General features: G+C 40.4%; 1 long non-coding RNA gene across 1 annotated transcript in view; it reads left to right on the forward strand.

Annotated features, from left to right (window-relative positions):
- The first annotated feature begins 6,895 nt into the window (after window positions 1-6,895).
- LOC129207272 (uncharacterized) overlaps window positions 6,896-15,449 on the forward strand; it is a 76,010-nt gene continuing 67,456 nt past the window's right edge. Inside the window, exons 1-2 of the long non-coding RNA XR_008577416.1 lie at window positions 6,896-6,996; window positions 7,446-7,528. This is a non-coding gene — a long non-coding RNA (uncharacterized LOC129207272). The remainder of the gene's footprint in view (window positions 6,997-7,445; window positions 7,529-15,449) is intronic.

A 15,449-nucleotide genomic window follows, 5' to 3' on the forward strand; every position in this document is an offset into this window, starting at 1 on the left:
ACTGGTTTTATGAGAATTTGTTTTCCTTTTGTCTTGTGTTTTAAGAACCGACTATTCCCGTGAAATTTTCAGTTAGTGCTTTTCTTGTGATCCAGAAAGAAATTCAGCAAAAGTTGGTCAAACCACCTCAAATGAAATATATGATGTAGTTGATTGCAACTTGAATCACCCTTACTTACTCACCTGCTTATGTCACTGAAAAGGTTCAAACTACTGGAAACTCCCTGTGATTAACCAGCAGAGACTCTTACGTAGGATGAGACTCCCATAGGTACAGATACGCTAACTCAATACACTATGTTTATAATCTCTTTCTTTCAGTTAAAAATGTGCGTATGGAGCAGGAGATGATGTCCTGAGAAAAGAGATGTAGCACAGTAAAGCTGCTTTGGATTCTTAGCTGTGCTATTTCAAAGTTTCCCATCGGTAGCTTTAAAGTATTTTTAGGGTAGAAGTTGACTGAGGGTACAGCTATTTCCAGAAGCCCAGTTTATCCAGACAGATCTGTAACCTTATGCCACTTAATAGTCTTCAAAATAGTTGTAAATCTAGTGGTGGACCTTTCTTTTTGGAGGCAGATACTTGTGTGCATTTTTGGCAGTATTTCCTTATTTATGGCAAAGTACCTCCATTCCATTTGCTCCTGCAGAGTTCACTGATTAATTTGACTGAGGTCCAGTAATTTCTGTCAGTCTGTTCAGCTGGAAGAAGTTTGCCAGATATAGTGCTGTTGGGATGGTCACATGCTGCAGGTACTTTCATGTTGGATAGCAAAAAACACAACAGCTATTCAAAACACTGGAGAATAAAAAAAAGGTATTTCCCAGAACAACATGGGATTCATACAGTATTTGAAAAGTTCTAGACAAAATGATCCGATTTTGGACCACATCTGTGTAGACTACAATTTAAGTAGGGTTGGATGATTGTAGAAACTTCAGTACTAGTTTCATTTCACCTTAAAGACCTGTCATGCTCGTCACCATTCAGCACTTTTCTGTGGGTTTATGTGAGCTTTTTACTGTAATATCCAATATCTTGCTGCATTTCAAGAAATAATTCTGCACTAAAGCAAAGTTGAGGAGTTGGTATGCAATACAGATCTCTGTCCAGGTCTGGTAGGATGTATGACAGGTGTGCCACACATTCTGCATCTGAGCCTGTTTACCAGTAATCAAAATATGAGTAGTATACATGTTATTGATGCTATAGTTTATAGGATTTACTCTATTTAATTTACTTAAAAAGCCAGAAATCTTATTTTTCCTCATAGTCTATGATATAACTCTACAAATGAGATCCTTGACATATACTGTAATTCGTGGCATTCCCTCTATCAGACGGGAACGTTAGAATTATGATAAATGTGTGAGATGTTGTTATAATTTTCATTTCTGGCTTATGTTACCTGTGAAAGTGGGTAGCAGAACAGAAAAACAGGCAATCCTAAATGAGATCAAAATCTGATTTCAAGTTATTTCCTTTCTTTTATTTTCATAGACTAATTTCCCCATCTTCTTCTAGTTCTTTTGTCATTGTGCGTCAGTGTGATAGCACCGGTGTCCCTGCAGTACTGCCCTTCCATTTCTGGTTCCTGCTCCTGTGTTGGGCTGCTGCACCTGCTGAAGAAGGTCATTCCTACTTGCCCCACAAGAACTGAGTTAGGAACAGGGAAAACGGGTTTTGTCATTTGCTGCCAGATTTGCTTTTATGGTTCCAAGTTTTCCTGCATCGGGTTATTAACCACAAATGCCAGTGTTTCAAGAGCTTCTTGTAATCCATTTCACAGTGGTTTTGTGCCTTGCGTGAAACCTCCTTCCCTTTCCCTTTCCTTGAGAGTGCTTATTGCGTTCCTCTTTATTTCTGAGGCCTCAGGCAATCACACAGGCGGTGTGCACATGGCATAGATTTGCCAGTGATATTTCGGTCGTGTGGGGCTGCTGATGGAGGCGTTGCTCCTCCTTGCTATATGGCAGTGGTGCAGCCCTGTCTTCATCTGGGAGCGTGCACACCATGGGAGGTTGATGCAGTCTTCTCCCAGTAAATCCACGTGTGGATTCTGTGCACCATCAAATCTCCTCACAGTAGATTCAGCAGGAGAGCAGTTGGACTGAAGAAGCTTCAGGAGGTCATAGCTCCACAGCCAACTCACAGGATGTATTTTTTCCCTTGCTCTTGCAGACCTCCTTACTTTGTGCTCTGTCACTAAACCAAGTTCTGGTTGGTTTATCCAAAGGGATAAAATCATTCAAGCTAGCCTTGGAGAGAGGGACACAGAAAATAACTTATCCCCTTGTTCCTTCTGTCAGGGATAAGGATTTAAAAAAAAAAAAAATTACATCAGAAATACTGGTTCTGTCACTGGCAAACCAGTGAGAGGATAACATCCCAGGATTTGGGGGCGTAAATGCTGAATCCTTGAAGGGAATTCTGACAAAAACCTTTGAAGCTTAATCCTTAATCTCTGAAGTAGGACAGCATTTGCTGAAGAGCAGGAGTGCTTCCTTCCTCAGCCTGCTCCTCATTAGAGGAAGGGTCCTCAATCATTAGGGCACCATCTTTGTGAGGCCACTTTTAACTCTCTGTCACTGGCTTTTGTGGCACCCTAGGCAAGACATGTGAGAATAGTGGGAAATATTGCCTGGTATGACCTAAGGGTGGTATGTTTCTCTACCACGTTACAGGAGTCGTGTTGCGATGTGACATGCCTCAATCTTGGCAAGATAGAGCTCTCACTGCTTACCCAGCAGGTCTTTTGGGGAACATCAACCTTCAGGTTTGGACAGAACCCAAGTATTCTTCAAGTTTCTTTCAATAAAACCGTTAGCATGTTTTCTATCAATCAAAAGGGTGTATAGCCATGATTTTTGTAGCCTTTTAGTACCATCTTTAGAAGGAATTTTACATCCACTAAATCTTTAGTGTTCCAAGCTAATTAAATAAGTAGCTTTAGTCACCCTGGAAATATACTTTGGGTTTCAGGAATAAATTCCTCTTTGGGGAAAGATTTGTTCATCAGAGGCATTGGAAGGAGCCCATGATTTGCATTTGATTGCTCAGAAATTACTTGCTTTATTGGAGACAACCTCTGTGCAGGATCTGAGGCTTGGCCCTGCACCCTGAGAAGAATGGAGCAAAGAAAAGGTGGGGGAGGACTGCTTAATCTCCTGAGAGCCCTGGGGAGATGCTAGCCTGCATTGCATCCCCCATCTTGCTGATGCACGGTAAAGCTGTCCAGTTGATGGAGGAAGTTTTGATGAGGCTGGGGTGAAGTCTGAGAAGCAGAGGCACAATATCCCATGTCCTTCATTTCTGTGCTCCGAGACTGTCGCACAGTGAAATGCTTTGTATTCAGTGATAAAGAGCGCATTTCCGACGACCAGAACACATAATGCTTTCTCTGTATTGTGCTATTAAAACAATTCTTAATGCTGTTGCTTAAGAAGCAAATCTCCCTTGTACGCATGAAATCCAGATCGCTCAGGGAGATATGGCAGCCCTAAATCCCACGGAGATGGACAGACAGGTCTTTCTGAAGTGCTCCCTCAAAGTGAAATAAATAAGGACAATACAGCATTGAAAACCTCCTACAGTTTCAGAAAATAGATACCCGTATTCTATTTGGTAAAATACTACAGATAAGCATTACAAAGTATAGCAAAGCCAACCTAATTATATTACCTTCCAATTCTAGTCTGATCTATTTCACTAATATTGATTTCACTTTGTATCCCATTTGAGCTTACAATGGCAACTGAATTAAGCCAATGTACTTAATTTTGATGTCTATCTGTGTGGGGAAAGGAGAATATATGCCTGGTGGAGATCATTACAGGGAACAAATCCTCCTGTAGATTTTTCTCGTGCTACGGTGCAGCATTAGTCAACCAATGTATGTGTCTGCAATTTAGGAAAAGAAAAATCAGAGATGATTCACAATGAAAAAAATTTCAAAACAGGCTATTGAAGAGCTCATTAATTTTACAGCAACATCCATATATTGATTTCACACACTGTAGGCAGAATTTTAATAAAGGTGGCATTTTGAAATTGGTCAGAAATTGCACTCTGTTTCTTAGGATTATCTATTACTATTATTATTTTTTTAAACACCACCACGTACATGGGTATAGTCCATAAGCATCTAATGTAATTTATTTAACAATCTTGTCTCCTGGCAGCAGTGTTCACTATGCCCTGAGTAGAACAGAATAATGAGAAGTTGGTCTGGTAGACAGACAGAAAAATGTATGGTTAGTAGGTAGTGGGAACTTTAAAAAGGAGCTTATTTTGCTGAAACAGCGCAAAAAAAAAAAAAAAGCTTATACTTACCACATGAACTTGGAAGAGTAAATATCATGGAATTGAGACTTTTAGGATTAGAGATAGGCAAAAAAACTTTGAAGAGTAAATTCACTGAGAAGAGCAATTTGGCAGTTCAAATTTGGGCCAAATTTAAAAAATTGCTTCAGCTACAAGAAAAGAGGAGGATAATAAAAATACCCAGTTTCAATACTTTTAAAAGGAAATGTTTTTGGTTCTGTTTTGAACGTGTGCTTACGTGGAGTTCTTCAGGGCTAGTAAGTCAAATTTGGGGCTCTACAAAATTTTTGGAAATAAACCAAAGGAGGGGAAAAAACAGCTTAAGGTCACCTTGAATCATTGTGGTTTTTTTCCTTTTAAGTTCTTGTGCTGAACAAAAATCTATTATTCACACAGTGGCAGCCAGACTTTCAACTGATTGGATATTTAAGGGTAACAAGAACATCCAGTGTTTTAACCCTGGGGCTCCAGGACACCTTCTGTAACTTCTAACCATGGAGCTGCTAAAGGTAGTTACTCCTGGGAGTAGAGTACGTGATTTCTGACTCCGAAGCTTTGAATCGTGGCCTGAGGTAGAGAGTAGATTTTTGTACGACGAAACAGGGCTGCAGCTCAGTCACACAATTCTGGTTTTCACAGGAACGTTAGACTCTGATCTAGAGCCCTAGCCATGACTTTGCTGCAGGTAAACTCTGCAGGATGGTAATGAAGGCAGGATGCTGACAGGCACAAACTGCACCCCCTTGCAGCCAGAGCAGTGCTATATAGGCACGATTTGTCATCTGAAAACGCAGAGGCATTTTGCGCCTTTTACTTTACACAGACATAGGTCTAAACTGAAAGGAAAGTCAAAGAATCCACTGCAATGTTTAGAATTTACATATTCATGACAACTAGTCACAGGGCAACTTAGAGAATAGGTATGCACAGCTTTTGCACAGGCTTCTTTTATTGTTTGAAGGGAATGAACGACAACACCCTAAGGCTTCATATTTCACAATCGCCTTTTTATAAAGTAATAAAATTTTGCGTGTTGTAATACAGGTGGGTGACTAATTGATATGAATGTGTGAGGGGCGGGCAGCCAACCTAGAGACCACCCAGAGTTGTTTGAGTTTGCCTCTACTGATGACAGCCGTAGCTATGACTAATTAGGGTTACTGTCAAATGCTCAGCTTTTGCAGCATAGGTGGAGCCATGAACATCCGTATACATACGATATACGTGTTGCAACCTCAGTTCTATAGCTTTAATCTTAGTCTTTTTTTCCCTTTTCCTTTTTTTTTTTAATTTTAAGACAGATCAGGAACACTTTGGATAACATTGTCTTCCTCATGGATTGAGTTTGCCCTTCAATCTTGATAGCTTTTATTCTCTACCTTATGTCTCACAGGCTGTGGATATACAACTTTTTTTGATAGGGACCTTATCCTTTTGTGTTAATTTGATATCTGACATTCAGAAAATGACCCTACTGCAACAAAGATGATGATTGCTTTTTACCAATTAAAATATACCCTGACATAGAGTATTAGGCCAGCTATTTATGTTAGCATTCTAAAAGTATCTGTCAGTCAATGCAAATTGTATGACTGGAAAAGGCAGGAGTTGAATAAACTGGTGTGTGAATTCAGGCAATTAATTTTCAATTTTTCAGAGAAAAAATAGGCAGGGAGTCTTTGATCTTTGTCATTTTCCAAGAGGAAGACTCCAAGCAGTGTGCGCTCATTTATTTTATGGTATCCTTAGCCTCTGAAAGTATTAACTTGTGCAAATTAAACAATTCATCTGGATTTCCTGAAAAATCTCTAGATTAAAGTGTTTTCCTCCCCTGCTCATTGAATTCCTTAATTTCCTAATTTCACACTGCTTGTCCTTCTCTGAAAGTCCTTCTCCTCATGCAACAACTGCCCTGGGTTCTTTACCGCTTGTGAGTGGCGGGCTCCAACGTGCGCTGCTGGTCTTTCTGCGCAGTTGTTGCTTGGGATTTTGAGCGGTACCTCGGGTGATGAATATGTAAGATGAGACACGCAGCCTCGCAGTCTGGAGCTGTCAGCTTTCTCCCTGACAGGTTTCCTATGTGGTGGTCTTGAGCTAATTTAGGCCAGTCAAGGATTACCATTTCTGTTCACCCCAACAAGTGATTCAAGGCTGTTATTTAGGAATTTCTGAGCATGGTGATTATATTTGGAGAGGAGCAAGTGCCTCTGCGTTCTTGCCCTTTCTTATCATTACCATGACAGATACAGACACACACAATATGTTGTCCTAGAATTCACGCTGTTCCAAAGTCTCTCATGTCACTTTGAAACCCAAATCCTTCACATGACATCTGGTATATAATAAACACTTCAAAATTGTGGAGAGATGGCAGTGACAGAACCACGTTTATTATAATTTTTATACATTTACTGAAGAGGGCAAAGCTCAATATCTATGTTTTCGTGTGAACCGGTGCTCAGTTTCACGTTCTCAAGTGCCTTACCACAGTCAGTAGGACAGAACTTTTAGCTGGTAGCACTGGGACAGCCCCTTTTCCTTTTTTGCCGTTTCTAAATGCCTCATCAGAGGAGCAAGATGCAACACAGAAGGTCTGGCTTCGTGTTCTGGCTTAGTGTCACCCACCAGCATTTTTCCTTTTTGGAGAGACTACGCACTGAGTCTGCGTGTTAGGTGAGCTTCCGTGAATCCCAGTCACCTCCTCTTCCCATTGCTGGGTCTCAGACTTGGTGCACAGACACAGCACTCGGTGGGCTGGCTGCAGAACCAGCTTTGCTTTTTGCATATATATATATATATTTGTGTGTTTAAGAAGACAAAAGCTTTTGTAATAACTTTCTGCTGTGTTACTTTAGCCTATGGCTTGTTTTCTAGTGTTTCTTTCAATGATATATTTAATGAAAAAAGAATATCTTTATGATAGTCACTGTGAGTGAATGCAGACAGTACGATGGGTTTAATGTAATATAAAGCTGGACCAGAGTGTGTGATTAGCTGGTAATATAGTCAAAGGATTTTAAATGATGGTGTATTTATCCAAGATGACAATATTGTTTTGTGGTGCTGGATTGTAATACACATTTTAAAGCTGACAGCCAGTTTCCTCGGGACTGCTTTCACAGGAAGTGTTTCTTGCACGGACCTGTGAGAGACTCAGACCAGCCGATTCGCAGAGAGAATTTGCAGCAGGTTTCAGCGCTGTGTGGTAAGTTGGTGTTAAAGGCAAAGACCTGGGAAAATACATGTAGGTTTATGTGCACCATCCTATAAATGCAAAGAAAATAAGCATAAACAGGGCTCAGTTAATGGCCTGCCGAACCATGCCATCAACATGAAAGAATTTGTGCAATGAGACAAAAATGTGTAGCACTTTGCTGGGTGAATGCTGGAAACACACAACTAACTGGTGTTTTGCAGTGAAATACACACGTGCCAGTGAGATTCCAAAGCAGGTGAGCAGACTTACATATTTGTTAGCATTACTGGATTTTAATCTTTTTTTAAAAAAAAAAAAAAAACACCAAAAAAAACCAGGGTAGGCTAGACAGTAGCATCTACCATCATTGTTAAAGAAATCTAACCATTAGGTTACTGTCCTTTAGAATAGAAGGAGAGGGGAAGGACCTGGCTCCCTGAATTTATTCACTCAGCATAGCTTGGTTCAAGAGGGAGATTTTCTCACTACAGCAAGTGCTTAAATGGGAGATATGCATATTCAAATTCATTCATTGCATGGTCATTATTTTAACAATAAGTTTGTTTTACGCTTAAAACTTTGTTGCCATTCCAGGCATTCTAGCTTTTTTACTTCTCTACATGAGCCTCCTTGTGTTTATAGCCTGCAGAACCCACCTCAAAAGAGAAAATAATCACAAAAATATATCTGGGAGAATAATTCTGTAGTGAGTTGTCATCTTTTATGAATTTCTTCAAGAAAGCATAGAGAAGAAATGCAAAAGCAGAGAGTCAGAATGGGAACTTACCCACTCTATCGGATTCGTATTTTTCTGATGGAAGTTTTTTCTTGGATCAGTCAGCTTATGTTTTCCTCAACCAATGCAGTCCTGACTTGTTTTTTTGATAAATGGCAGGGATATTGCTGGAATCATTTTGTTATCACCGTTTCGTGAGGTGATAATTTTTTTTAGTCTTGATGATTAATAGTAGATGATTTATCATATTTATATGGGTGACAGAGGAAAACAGACACCCTAACAGAGTTTTGTCCTTGTTACAGTGGCTACTGTAGAATTATGCAGTGAGAGCTGCCTCCCCCCCAGAAAACTTGAATTCTGAGTAGATGAATCAGACAAAGGATATGATAAAAATATCATTAACCTCATTTTACATTCAGGGAGCTGAGGCAAAGAGGAAAGAAATGATTTCCCTAAGGTCTGTAGCAGAGGTGTGAACTGAAATCAAAGTTCCCGAGCCCTCAACTCCGTTTATTACTTATTTGTATTGCAGCAAATAAGCATGTCTGTCTCGAGGACCAAGGACCTTCTCTGCTTGATGAACCATATGCTTGCACAGTTAAATCTTACCAGGTTCTGTCCAGAGACCCTGTGGTCCAAGTACAGAAAAGTCTCCACCACAAGGGTGTTGCCTTTCTTTTATTCGACTGTCTCATCGGACCTGCCTTGGGAGATGCTGCCACTGCAGTTTTATAATAAGGATGTGTGAACTCTCCTAATCAGAAGGAAGGCTTTTATTTTGTGTATTAAAGCAAATGACACAATATGGTCTCCTTTAGGTTGAGAAAACCTGCCTTCACAAATCAATGGTTTATATACACAAAGGAAGGCATCTGCTTCTCTCTAATGGCAAAAGAAAAGGCATCTCCTGAAAAGAGAGTAAGCCAGAGTTTTCTGAGAATTAACTTTTCTTTTGAACGCTGCATATTCCATTGAAATAGAGAGGAACAGGGAAGATATTTAACATTCAGTGATAGTGTTGCATTGGAGTCACTTGCTTGGGAATCGTCTTTCTGTTTGCAAAAGGTAATGTGCTTCCATGCATAGGTATGTAGATTTGAAAAAGTTGTGAGGTGGCTATTCTATAATTCATTGTCTTCCTCAGGCAATTAGATAATTTTCTTGATATTTATATAGCGCTTTTTGTTCGTCGTCTTGGCTTTAGAGAAGGTGGACTCCCTAGGATTAGCCATTGGTCAGATAGATCCAATTCAAGGTCAAGAGTATATTACATTAAGAATAGTCCTGGTTGGATAGAAACATGCATTCCTCATTAAGGCAGCCATCGTAGAAAATGAAATTATAGTCCTATAAATCTGATTGTGTCTGTGCTTGAGTGAGGTAGTGTCTCACTGTTCAATTTCCCGATGTACAAGCTGCCATACGCTGCAGGAATTCAGGAACTTTTTCTGTGGCAAAGAGAAAGGAAAAGCCTAGGGCAGTAGACGTGACACTGAATGAGAAAACTGTGAATATGTTGAAGGATGACAGAGGAATTTCTTTTGGCGACAAATCTACTTTTCTAGCCCATTTCTTTAAAAGAAATTGAACAGGGAGCGTCTGCCACCTTTTGCTGTCTATCAGCCTGAGTGTAACATTAATTTAGGAGAAGTCATCTTAGGAGCAGGTTTGGCTAGGAAAGGAAATGAAAGACTAGATCCTCTGAAAAATACCTCTTTATCTGGCCATGGTATCTGAGCAGTTAAAGAATTTCAGTGATGTTTCATCATCTCTCCCTTCCCTTTTCCAGAGAGACAACAAGAAGGATAGTTTAGAAAGATAAATACAATTGATGATGTAATGAAAAAAATCAGGAAACAATTATAAAACCTTTCTTATGAAATGTTTTATGAGACTGTATTTGCATCTGGGGAATATTAGAGTAAATATTGTGCAGGGAAATTAGTTTTAATTTCATGCTAACGGAAAAATCAATTCGGTTCTAATTAGGTTATGATTTTTAAAATACATTCAGGCAGTCATTTCAGTGTTTTGATTAGATTGTTCTATCATTTGTTCGGGTTTTGATAAATACTACTTCAGAAAATGCCTTTCAACACAAAAGCCTGTCTGCAGCAGAACAGGTTTGATTTGGGAGAATTATTCTAAAAGCAATAGTGTAAAAATGCTTTAAGTGGGTCATTGGCTGAAGGCAATCTCAAGGTAGTGAGTAGAGCGATAGTGTTTTAGTCTATAGTACCCTATAATGCAAGTGTGGAGAGGATGAGTGAGAATTGTTGTTGCTTCTTTAAATTCTATCCCTTCAGTAAGGTTTTGCAACTCCTCTGGCAGAAACAAACAAACAAAAAAATCCCTTAATATTTGTAGGGAAATGATCTGAGGGCATTAATGCTTCCTGCACTTGCATATTAAGTGTTTCTTGACCTTGCAACATGTGAGCTGGTAAGGCTTTCCACTTTTTATACGAAATATACCCTGAGAGAACCAGAAAGTAAATCACAGCAGCGTATTAAGACTGTGATCTTCAAGCTGCCTTTGAAAATCTCAGCCAACATCATTATGTAAAGCTACCTCAAAGCATAAAATTGACAAATATGTGAATAGAGTGTGCCTGTGTTCAGTCTATACTACATAAAATACAGTCTATACAATGTGAAATGTACTTCATAGAACATTACAGCCTGTTCAAACTGCCATTGAAAACAAGGCTTAAAGAAAAAGGGCTGGGTGTCATTGTCACTACCACATTCCTGCATAATTCTGTTCTTGTGCCTTTGGTTTTTATTTGAACAAACAGGCATTGTTGTTCTCTGAATGGAACTGTATTTGTTTTGCCAGCTCTGTTCCACAGCTTGGCCTCTGTGGTGATCCATACTGGAAGATGAAATGTTGGTTCTTTTTTTTCACTTCTCTGTATTCTTGGTATACCTACTCCATCTTTTTTGTGCGTTTTTCTGTCCTTTTGAGTGACAAGTGCCTTTACTGAACAGTATATTATAATCAAAATGTCTGGTGCAAGAGCTAAAACTGCAAATACTGGCATTAAAAATTAATATGGTTGTCAATCAGATGTCCACTTTTGCATGTGGTATTGCTTGAGGTAAAGTATGGCATTACTCTTAAGAGATCCATGATTTAGATTATTTCTTGGGATATGCCCAGACTTTTTTCTAGATTACTTGTAAGGGATATTATGTGGAGTTGACAAAAGAAAAATAAAAAAGACAATGTACCTTTATATCATCAATAAGGAATATAAATCCATTTAAAAAAAAATACTATGAAGAAAGCCAGAAATGTCGAAGGTGTAAGGTGACGCCATTGCCTCAGCAAATTTCTTGGTAAGAAATCTATGCAAACTTTAATGTAAAAATTAGAAATCACACACCAATTAAGATTTGACGTTTAGTAGAAAAACATCAGCAATTCAAAAGAGTTTTATTTGTACAATAAAATATCTTATGATGCTTTTTCTGAGGGATTTTTTTCCTAGATATTTGAATTTTTTAAAGCTGTTTATGGTGTATTTTTCATGTTATATGATTTATATTATGCCAGTGATGGGAATGGGTGCTTGAATAATGTATTCAGGCTGTATCATATGCTCAGAATTTTTAATTGTACTTCCCACAACTTCTGGATTAATGGGCATAAATTCATCATGGGTTATTAATAAGATTATTAAAATCATGGCAGTTAAATCCTTCTGAGACTTAAGTTTGTGGACTTAGGCAGATCAGAATTTGTAGCCCCATTTCAGATTGCTTGGAGGGCTTCCAAACAGAGTAGTAAGTTAATTAATAATGGCACACCAAGCCAATGCACTAAAAATGTAAGTTGGACAACAGGTTGAGAAAATGTTTTTTGGACATATTTCTAAAGCTATCTAGGCACCTAATGGGAATTTCAAAAGTCCTGTCTCTGTGGATTTGGTAATGTATTCACGAAAGCATATCATAGAATCATAGAATGGTTTGGGTTTGAAGGGACCTCAAAGATCACCTAGTTCCAACCCCCCTGCCATGGGCAGGGACACCCTCCACTAGACCAGGTTGCCCAAAGCCCCATCCAACCTGGCCTTGAACACTTCCAGGGATGGGGCATCCACAACCTCTCTGGGCAACCTGTTCCAGTGCCTCACCACCCTCATAGTGAAGTATTTCTTCCTTGTATCTAATCTAAATCTCCCCTCCTTCAGCTTAAAGCCATTGCCCCTTGTCCTATCACTCCATGCCCTTGTAAACAGTCCCTCTCCAGCTTTCCTGAAGGCCCACTTCAGGTACTGGAAGGCTGCTCTAAAGTCTCCCAACTCTCTCAGCCTGTCCTCATAGGAGAGGTGCTCCAGCCCCTCTGATCATTGTTGTGGCCCTCCTCTGGACTCATTTCAACAGGTCCATGTCCTTCTTATGTTGGGGACCCCAGACCTGGATGCAGTACTCCAGATGGGGTCTCATGAGGGCAGAGGGGCAGTATTCCCTCCCTTGACCTGCTGGCCACACCTCTTTTGATGCAGCAAGTTGGCTTTCTGGGCTGCAAGCGCACATTACTGGCTCATGTTGGGCTTCTTGTCCATCAAAACCCCCAAGTCCTCCTCAGAGTTGCTCTTAATCCATTCTCTACCCAGCCTGTAGTTGTGCTTGGGATTGCCTCAGCTCATGTGCAGGACCTTGCACTTGGCCTTGTTGAACTTTATGCAGTTCACATGGGCCTGCCTCTAAAGCCTGTCAAGGTCCCTCTGGATGGGATGGATCCCTTCCCTCAGGCATGTCAACCGCATCACACAGCTTGATGTTGTCAGCAAATTTGCTGAGGGTGCACTCGATCCCACTGTCCATGTTGCCAACAAAGATGTTAAACAGCATTGGTCCCAATACTGACCTCCACTTAGACATTGAGCCGTTGACTGCAACTCTGAGTGTGACCATCCAGACAATTCCTTATCCACCAAGTGGTCCATCCATCAAATCCATATCTCTCCAATTTAGAGACAAGGATGTCATGTGGGATGGTGTCAAATGCTTTGCACAAGTCCAGGTAGATGATGTCAGTCACATTTCCCTTATCCACGGATGCTGTAACTCTGTTGTAGAAGGTCACCAGATTTGTCAGTCATGACTTGCTGTTAGTGAAGCCATGATGGCTGTCACCAATCACCTCCTTATTTTCCATGTACCTCAGCATGGTTTCCAGGAGGCTCTGCTCCATGATCTTGCTTGGCACAGAGGTGAGACTGACTGGCCTGTAGTTCCTTGGGTGTTTCTTTTTTCCCTTTTTAAAACTGGAGATTATGTTTCCCCTTTGCCAGTCAGTGGTAACTTCACTAGACTAGATACAGATTTAGTGTTGACTTCTCAAATATGATGGATAGTGGCTTAGCAACTTCATCTGCCAGTTCCCTCAGGACCTGTGGATGCATTTCATCAGATCCCCTGGACCTTAGATAGTCTTGAGCCTGATCTTCTCCTACAGTGGGTGATTCTTCATTCTCCCAGTCCCTGCCTTTGTGTTCTGCAACCCGGGCAGTGTGGGCAGACCACTTGCTGGGGAAGACTGAGGCAAAAAAAGTCGAGTACCTCAGCCTTCTCCATATCCTAGGTAACCAGGTCTCCTGTTCCCTTCTGGAGAGGGCTCACATTTACCCTTGTCTTCCTTGTATCACTGACATACCTATAGAAGCTTTTCTTGTTGCCCTTGATGTCCCTGGTCAGATTTAACTCTATCAGGGCTTTGGCTTTCCTAACCTGATCCCCTGGCTGCTTGGACAGTTTCTCTGTATTCCTCCCAGGCTACCTGCCCTTGCTTCCACCCTCTGTAGGCTTCCTTTTTGCGTTTGAGTTTTTCCAGGAGCTCCTTGTTCAGCCATGCATTCCTCCTGGTGTTTTTGCCTGACTTCATCTTTGTTGGGATGCATCACTCCTGAGCTTGGTGGAGGTGACCCTTGAATACTAATCAGCTTTCTTGGGCCCCTTGGTACTCTATCAAGCAGATCCCTGAAGAGTTCAAAAAGGCCTCTTTATGGCTAAAGAAGCTGTAAAAGACAATGTTGTCCAGGAAAACTTTCTGTATTAGGCTCTCTTCTACAGTCACGAGAGAAAAAAATGCTTCTTGGAGACCTTTCCAACAACAAACTGAGTCACAGTCTGCAAGAGTCTTTCTTGGCTTGAGTTAGCATCTTTGAGTATCTACCTTGAGGTCTAATTTTTCTGGTAACAAAAGGAAGTCTGACTTCAGTGTGAATTAGGAACCACTTTAACTCTTCAACCTCCCAAAAGGTTGCAATGGATATAGTGGAGTACACCTTCCAATAGTGGAAGCCTAAGGTGAAGGCCTGCTTGTGAAACTACTTTATGATACATTACCTCCTGTTAAAATGCTACATGTTTCATGATCAGCATTGTAGTCATGCAACAAAATATAGGAGGGTTCAATTTTTTTACTTGTTTGCAGGAGAAGCTATCTTTAGTGCTAACTGTGGCTATGTGGTCCTTGCCTCATCTCAATTGTTAAGAAAAAGATGAACTTAAACATTTTGTTTTCTAGTTCTATTATCAAAGCAAAAATAGCTATAGATTTAGTCTTTTCACCTTTTAGAAAGAAGTGACAGTTTATAATATATTACTCATTAGCTAAGAAACCCGTTAATATTTGTGTGATTGACACATGTTACTGGGGTGATTGGCACAGATGAAATGTCTAACATGCTCAGAGTGAGAGAGATTATGCACTTGTAAGAGTGATTACAGGTGTTTAATGCCATAAGAAGGTTTTTCAACTGAGATTCAAGCTCCACTTGAATAACAATAAATTCAGGCTCAAACCTGTTTGCAGCTTTCAGACTTGTGTCATGCTGGTCCATACTCTTGAGAAGCAATCCTGTTTGTCCAAGTTTGACAATATTTTTTGCTTCACAGGTCAGTCCAAGGCAGCACATTCAGCAGTCAGATGCTCTGCTCTGGCTGATCTGTGCTTGACCCAGGGCTGGTGATAACTGGGCTACGTAGCCCTCAGATCTGAAAATGGCCCTGGTATGAGTTGGGGTTTCCTTCAGGTGGCTGTTCTAGAGCCAATATCTAAATTTTGCAGTGATGTAGCAATATTTAATTAATCTCTAGAAGAGTTATCTCGTCTTGATGAGAAAACATGGAGCTCTGTGGGCTTGTTTACCCTTCTGCTCACAACCCAACACAGGCT

Source organism: Grus americana, chromosome 5 (genome assembly GCF_028858705.1).
Source record: "Grus americana isolate bGruAme1 chromosome 5, bGruAme1.mat, whole genome shotgun sequence".
Taxonomy (NCBI): domain Eukaryota; kingdom Metazoa; phylum Chordata; class Aves; order Gruiformes; family Gruidae; genus Grus; species Grus americana.